This window comes from Pundamilia nyererei, unplaced genomic scaffold (genome assembly GCF_000239375.1).
Source record: "Pundamilia nyererei isolate P.nyererei 1_Seehausen unplaced genomic scaffold, PunNye1.0 scaffold00560, whole genome shotgun sequence".
NCBI lineage: Eukaryota > Metazoa > Chordata > Actinopteri > Cichliformes > Cichlidae > Pundamilia > Pundamilia nyererei.
Window position 1 is genome coordinate 6,255 of NW_005187961.1, and position 7,909 is coordinate 14,163.

Below are 7,909 nucleotides of genomic sequence, written 5' to 3' on the forward strand. Positions count from 1 at the left end.
GTAATAGTCACCTGCACACACAGATATCCCCCTAAAATAGCTAAAACTAAAAACAAACTAAAAACTACTTCCAAAAACATTCAGCTTTAATATTAATGGGTTTTTTGGGTTCATTGAGAACATGGTTGTTGTTCAATAATAAAATTATTATTCAAAAATACAACTTGCCTAATAATTCTGCACTCCCTGTATATTTTATGTGTTGTCGGACAAAGTTGTGATATAACCTGTGGATGATGTCCCAAAGCTTGAGTCCATCATCTCTGTAGTAGAAGCTTGGTACATCTTTCAATCCACACTCTTCAATATCATCTGGGATACAGAGGGAGGTGTAGGTCACGGTGGCCAGTGATTTCTTCAGGATTTCGGCGGCACCCTTTCCACCAGAAGCTGTAAACTAGTGAATAGTCAAGGCACAATTAGAGGATACTACATGATACTTAAAAAGAAGATATATTGGACTATTTATACCTTAGCAAAAGATCCATTCTCAGAGATCAGAAGGTCCCGAGCTAAGTAATTGATCTGAAGAGTGTAGCGAGTGCGAGGTCTGAGAAGCTGACGGAAAGAGGAAAATTCATTAAGAAAAAATCTTGTTCCTTTCTTTTCGGATGATTTATACTGTATAAAAAGGAAAATAACTCCTTCCCAGTTTGTTCTCCACACACAGGAAAGGCCTTGCACTTTGTGCTTGGTTTGTACTTTGTAATTATATGCAGTTATTCATGCAACCATGTTTGCTATTCATCCATTCACAAAGGCTTACCAAAACAAAATAGTTCCTCAGGCCTTCCCAGTAAATAGTTTCCCTTTACATACCAATCTCTCTCTCAATGTCAGTGGTGGGAAATAAACTTGATAAGAGGAGTAAAAACTCTAATTACAGAGTGGAAATGATTTTCACACATTTTATATACTTGATAATCATCTGTTATGCATTATAGTTCTTTTTTTAATTAATGTGCATAGAAAGCTACAGGGAAACCAAAAACAATGTTTGAATGTGTCCCCATTTGTCCAAAGGTTTGTGGAGCCAGTACTCACCCACTACGAGATTGATGCTGATGTCCAGGAAGACCATGAACTGCAGAACTGGATCAAAGAAATTTTTGAACATGGATTCCTTTCAAATAACAATTCAGGTGATGATAATGTGAATGTTGAATATTATCATGAAATAGTTTTAATTGAATTTATGTGTTGACAGTTTATTCTTTTGTATTTATAGGAATTCCACAGAAATTCACCACTAAGAATGAGATGGTCAAGTTTGTCACCATGGTGATCTTCACTTGCTCCGCCCAGCACTCAGCTGTCAACTCTGGACAGGTGAAGCCTTTTAATTTACCTCAGTTAAAAGTGATTGTGTATTGTTCAGAGAGTGTGGTTGACCTTGTTTTTCGGTGAAAACACAACATCCAGTGCAGAATCAGCTTTCTGGAATTTCCTTATCTGGATGATTGAGCATATAACAAGCAGTGAATGGTATTTGACTTTTCCCCAGTCCCCAGTCTGCCCTCTGTCTGGCCAAAAGCTCAGCCAGTGATTCATCAAAGACAAAAGTGACATGTGAATGTTTTTGCTACAAATTTGTCTGACTGGGATTGAAATTTAAATCGACATTTTACACCTTCATTTTCTTTGTCCTGGTGCCTATAATAGTTCAGCCATCAGGCTAGTTGACATCATGTAATGTTAGCTACCCCAAATTCACTAACTGTTCAAGCATTGGTGATATTCAGCTTTGTATCTTCATTTAACAGTCTAGCACTGCTGCACATTTTTGCAGGGTTTTTTTCTCAAGATAGGAACTTGCCAGCTGATTTTCTGCTACCTATTTAAACCTCATAAATCAATTATAAATACTGGATTTTAAAGAACTTAACACATGGGAGAGCAGCCACATTTTATTGTATTGTTTTTTTAATGTGATGGTTTTTAATGTCACATTCTGGTGTTTCAAAGCTATACTTCACGCCTATTAATAGATATATTTATCCATTACTTTCTCAATGCAGTATGACTTTGGTGGCTGGATGCCCAATAGTCCTACCTCCTTGCAGCTTCCCCCACCAACAACAAAGGAGACAGCAACTGAGAAAACAATGTTGAACACATTTCCCAGTGTTAACACCACAGTGCATGCCATGGCCACCTTATGGCTACTCAGCAAGGAGTCATCTGACCGTGTAAGTGCTCTGCAAAGGCTTTATAAAAGACAAAGATCATCATGCATGTGTGTATTTTATGTAATGCACAATAAGAGCAAAGAAAAAAAATGCCCATAGTTGAACAAAAAGTAATTGGTTAGTTGATCTAATGTCAATCTTACCAGGTCCTACTTGGCCACTTCCCTGAGGAGCATTTCACTGATAAATTTCCTCGCAAAAAGATAATGGAATTTCAAGAAGAGCTCCAAAGGCTGAGTGCAGAGATCAAAACCAGAAACAAGGATTTGGACCTTCCATACACATACCTGGATCCAAAAGTGATTGAAAACAGTGTGTCCATTTGAATATTAGAAAGTGTGTTCTCCTTCATTTTCATATCAACAAACAGGAGGAGAGGGAGAGCGGTGATTCTTCTGGTTTGGCTTTTGTTTCACATCATAATCTAAAAACAGCTTTTAAGCTTATGAACAGGAAAACTATGTCAAGATTCGAGTTTTTGAGGAGGAGACAAACGACTGCATGGTCTCAGTAGATGTCAGAATAGTGATTTTTATTATACATATGTACATATGGGGAAGATGAGCATCACAAGCCTTTACGAGCTGATCTCCCCCGAACAGTCTCTTCACAAGGTTTTTATTGCAATGTTGACGTCAAGTCACATGATAAGTATCAGTCAGTTCTCACTCCTATGTCCTTCTATGGCTAAGAACAACAACATCTTCCAGATGTTTCCACTCCGGTTTTCTGGGAACTTAACCAATAGTGTGTTCATGAGTGTGTATTTTGTGAGTGTATGTCCAACAGGGAGCATGTCCTGAGACGACCTCCCTTTCCTTAATAAGTGTGTATGTGAACGTGCGTGTTTTACATAACTCTGTATGTGCATGTTTGTGTAAGCCTACCAGTGACTGCAGGAGGCCCAACTGGACCCTCTAGCTCGAGAGGTGCTTTCGCCACATGATAGAGTATTACATCTAGAATGGGTTTTATCCTACGTGCTCTGAAATAAACAATAAATGATACATGATAAACTGAAGATAAGTAATACAGACTAATGAAGTAATGATGAAATAATGACAGTGCCTGTAAATGATAACCAAGTAACAGTAAAATAACAGGTTTTCCTCGACAACTAAAATAATTGACCTGATAGTCACCATGTTAGTGAATATATGTATATATATGATAGGCGTTACATAATACTGTATAACTGACACATTATGCCACACATCTTGGCAGATGCAGTGAATAAATTATGTGGGGAATTTGCATGTTCTCCTTGTATCTGCATGGTGTCCTTCTTCAGTCCAAGAACTTGCATGGTAGGTTAACTGATGACTCAGCGACTGTATGTTTAAATTTAAGCCTTCTTTTCCTTGTGTTAGCCCTGTGATAGACTACCCACCTTCTTAGTATGTATCCCTGTATCTCGCCCTATACAGGATAGGCACCAGTCCCTGCAACTTTAAAAAGGATTCACATGAATTGTGTACTTACAATGCCCTCCATAATGTTTCTTCCAAAGACACAGTTGCTATCGTTCTTCATCTGTACACCATCACAGTGGAATATGGAGGCTTTTGGTGGTGCTTTCACTTGGTGTTGACTCTCTCTGCAGCTGAATATCACTTCTTGTTCTTATGGTTTTTCACTTTAAAAAAAACACAGACATGTTACTGCAAGGGCAAGAGGCCTTGAACACCCAAAGTAAAGATATTAGGTAGAAAGCAAAGACTTGGCTAAATCAACAATGTGATGGATTGTTAAAGAAAATGAATGCACTGATTAGCTCAACAACACAAAACGTCCTGAAAGACCACAAAACAAAACTGGGCATGGTGACAGAATTATTCCACAGTAAAGAAAAACATTTTTACAACATCTAACAAAGTCAACAACATTCTTGAGGAAACAGGTGTATCACTGCTACAGCCAACAAGGTTTTAACCACTGGTTACATTTAACACCAGGAAATTTAGATTAGACTTTGGAAGAAAACATCTAATATAGCTGGCATTGTTCTGTAAAACAATCTCTGGAGAGGTGAAACCAAGGACAAGTTGTACCAGAATTAAGAGAAGAGAAAAGTAGAGAAGAACAGAAACTGTTTACTGAGAGAAAGCATACCACATGATCTGTCTAACATGATGGTGGCAGCATGGTGGAATGGGGAAATGTGGCTGCCATTGAAACTGGGCCACTAGGGCGCAGTTTATAATGTACACATTATAAATAACAATGTCGGAGTCTGATCGGACAACGCAGACAAAGGCTGTGAAAGTTATTAGATGTTGCTTAGCAGTGCAAATGGATAATGACTCAAAACATCCTGCAAAAGTAACCCAAGAGTTTTTAAGGTAAAGAAAAAGCATATTCTTCAATGGTGAAATCAGTCAACTCATCTTAACCCAAAAGAGCAGCTTTTCCATGATTAAATACAAACCTGAAAGTAGAAAGACCCACAAACAGACAGCAACTCAAACGGGATCCAAAAAGGTTCTTGCAGAAAAACTGTCCTCACATTCACTATTGTGTTAATTTCTCCAGTTATTTTTGAATTGTGTCTGCAATTGAGTGACTGTGTATAAAAATGACTGTAATTCCTAAAAGTTGATGAAGAATTAACACAAAACTGCTTGAATCATAGCTGAAAATATGAACTTCAATTACATTTTAATTGTTTGATTTACATGTGGTGGTGAATGTGGTCTACAGAGGCAAAGCTCTCACTGCACCTCACAATAACACACGCAGTCCTGTGGAGGAGTATAGGAGGGGAAGCAGGGACAGGACTACATACGTTATAACCACACAGATAGTATTGAAGACAGAACAGAGAGAGAGCAGGTGGACATGGAGACATGACCGGAGGAACAAAGGTAAACAAACATGGGAACAGTGATGGCAGAACAGAGACAAGACTAGGACAGACTGGACACAATATAAGAACATAATCGAAAACATAATCACTCAAGAACTCGAAATATAAATAATGAAAACTAAGAGACTCTAGAAGAAACTGAACTCAAGACTAACTAATAGAGAAAACTAATACACAACTAGAACATGAAAATCTGTCCATTCCAAGAGAACAAACTCTCCCCGCCTTCCTTAACATGGCCTTTGGTAAGTAGTGCTAATGTTTATATTCTCTTGTTCCTTTTTTTTTACTTTATATCTTTTACTTTTTGTCCAGATTTTTGTAAAGTTTGTTTATAAAAAGACTTGAGTGGTTTAGAGACTGTTTGGCCAGTTTGCCACCAACATGGGACTGAATTATACCGGGTATAAAGATCTTAGCAGTATCCACGGGGAGGCAGCCTCTGATGATGATACTTCAAACTGAAATGTGAACAGAGAATAATATACATTTTTAAAGCTCACCTTACAATTTAAGTCATCTCAATGAAAATGTCTGTTCTAACAGATTATTTTGAATTATATTCAGAAGAGTAAACCTTTAGTCTTATATCAAGAGTAAGAGAAGACTGGTCAAGCCACCTCATGAATCTTCCCATTCCTAACATTATTATGTTCTTCACTTTGTGTGTTTTTTAAGTGTATACATTACAGTATCATTCATACATTTGCACATTTTTGCCATGACACACTCATTGATGTAGAGGCTAAATAACAGAAGGTCTAAGTTTCATCTGAGCTTTCATGACACATGTAGTGCAAAGATTTGACACCAAAGAGAGGCAGAGCAATCGAGACACAACATGAGGACTGGGAGACCATGACATGTCCTGTCAGGTATAAATTCAATCTGACTGGAAACTTTAAAAAATATGTATTCATAGCTGCTAAGTTTATACTAATAGGAAAGGTTTATGAGCAGCATGAATGGTAGTAGGAAGTTCTCCTAACAGAGAAACGAAGTGCCCACTAAAACTGGGCATACACTGTGCGATTTTTGGCCCATTTTGACCAGATTTTTCAGTCATGCCTTGGCCTTAATCGTGTGTCGTGCATCGTGTAGTATACATTCAATTCAAATTCAACTCAATAAAATTTTATTGATCCTGAAGTTTGACCCCAAAGGAAATTGGGTTAAGGCTGCCGACCGTTTGCCAGCGCCATCTTACCCTTCCAACCATACATACATTACACAAACATGACATGGGGAAGACAGGTCAGAGAGGTATAACAATGGAAAATGCACAACATGAGGAAAGACGAGGAGAAAAAAGAGCTCCCCCCAGACTGAGCTGCAACAGGGAGAACAGCTTAAGAACAGCAAAAAACACCTCAGCACATGAATCAGCACATCTCACAACAAAGAAGACATAAGCTTTGAAGGTCTGTGTCAGTGTACGTGCGTATGTGTGACTGTGTGTGTGTTCAATGTTCAGCTGGGAGAAAGTGTCCCTTCACTCAATTAGGCAAAAGTCAACAATCTTCAGCCGACGAGGGGGGCCTTGAATGAGAACGGAGAAAGTCACAACGCAGTCTTGTTATCTAAGGAGAATTTGTTATTCCCGTCAGCTTTTGCCTTGAGCATCCAGCTGGCGCCAGAGGGGCCTCATGAGATGAAGATCGTAGTTGTTTTGGTTAGTGCGAACAAAGTGCTTCCAATTTTACAGTTGGTCTAATGTCTGTCACTGGTCACCAGGTCTCTCAATTCCTGTTGTTCTTCTTCAGTATCTTATCCATATTGCAGAGCCATGAGCTTCTCCAAGATCTTGTCGATATTGCGTTTAATAAACACAGTCCGAGTACTTACAGCCCTGCCCATCGTCTATCGTGTCGGGCAGCCTTGTGGGATTTTGAGAAGAGAGAACATGGGGTAACAAAACACCTCACAACCGGCTCCCGGTCATCAATTGTATAGTCGCAAGAAAATCAAAGTGGTTGTCCCTCGTGAGGGTGTCAACGTGGCCTCTCACACTGCGCACGCACAAACTCAGAAATGAACGTGAAAAAGATGGAGTAGCATGGCAGTGCAGGGTGTGACCTGGACACAAGTGATGGATGCCCAACTTGTAGAACTTTGGCAAGCTCATCTCAGGCTTTTCAATGTGGCCTCAAAATTATCACGACTACAACAACTGTGAAAAGAGTTGGATGGACATAAGATAAGATACGATAACCTGTATTAGTCCTACACGTCGGAAATTTGTTTTGTTACAGCAGTGGATGAAGTTACATGGAAAATTAGAAAAAAAGAAAAACACTGGAATAAGATATCAATAGATACTGTACACAACTGTACACAATAGAATAGAATAAAATTAAATAAAATACTATATACAATTGAATAAAATAGAATACAATTGCTGCTCGGTTGCAGTTGCCTGGTCAATGTTTTTCGTTAGAGTAAGAGACAGATTTTGTGTTATAAGTTTCATGTTATGGACGCACAGCGTGAGCACTCAGGTAGCATCACAGCATCGGGCCGTGTAGTGTGAGACCCTGCATCGTAACATATGAACTTCTAGCCCCTGTGATTCAGTGACACAGTTTGAGCAGGATTTAAACAACACGGCTGAAAAAATCTCACAGTACAGTGGGATGCAAAAGTTTGGGCAACCTTGTTTAATAGTCATTATTTTCCTGTATAAATTGTTGGTTGTTACAATATAAAAAGGTCAGTTAAATATATCATATAGGAGACACACACATATGGAACGCCAGGACTGCCATAATGAATTAATTAAATACACCATTAAATAATTAATTAAATGTGTCAATAATTAATTAAAATTGGAATTAATTAATTAAATAAATAGTTA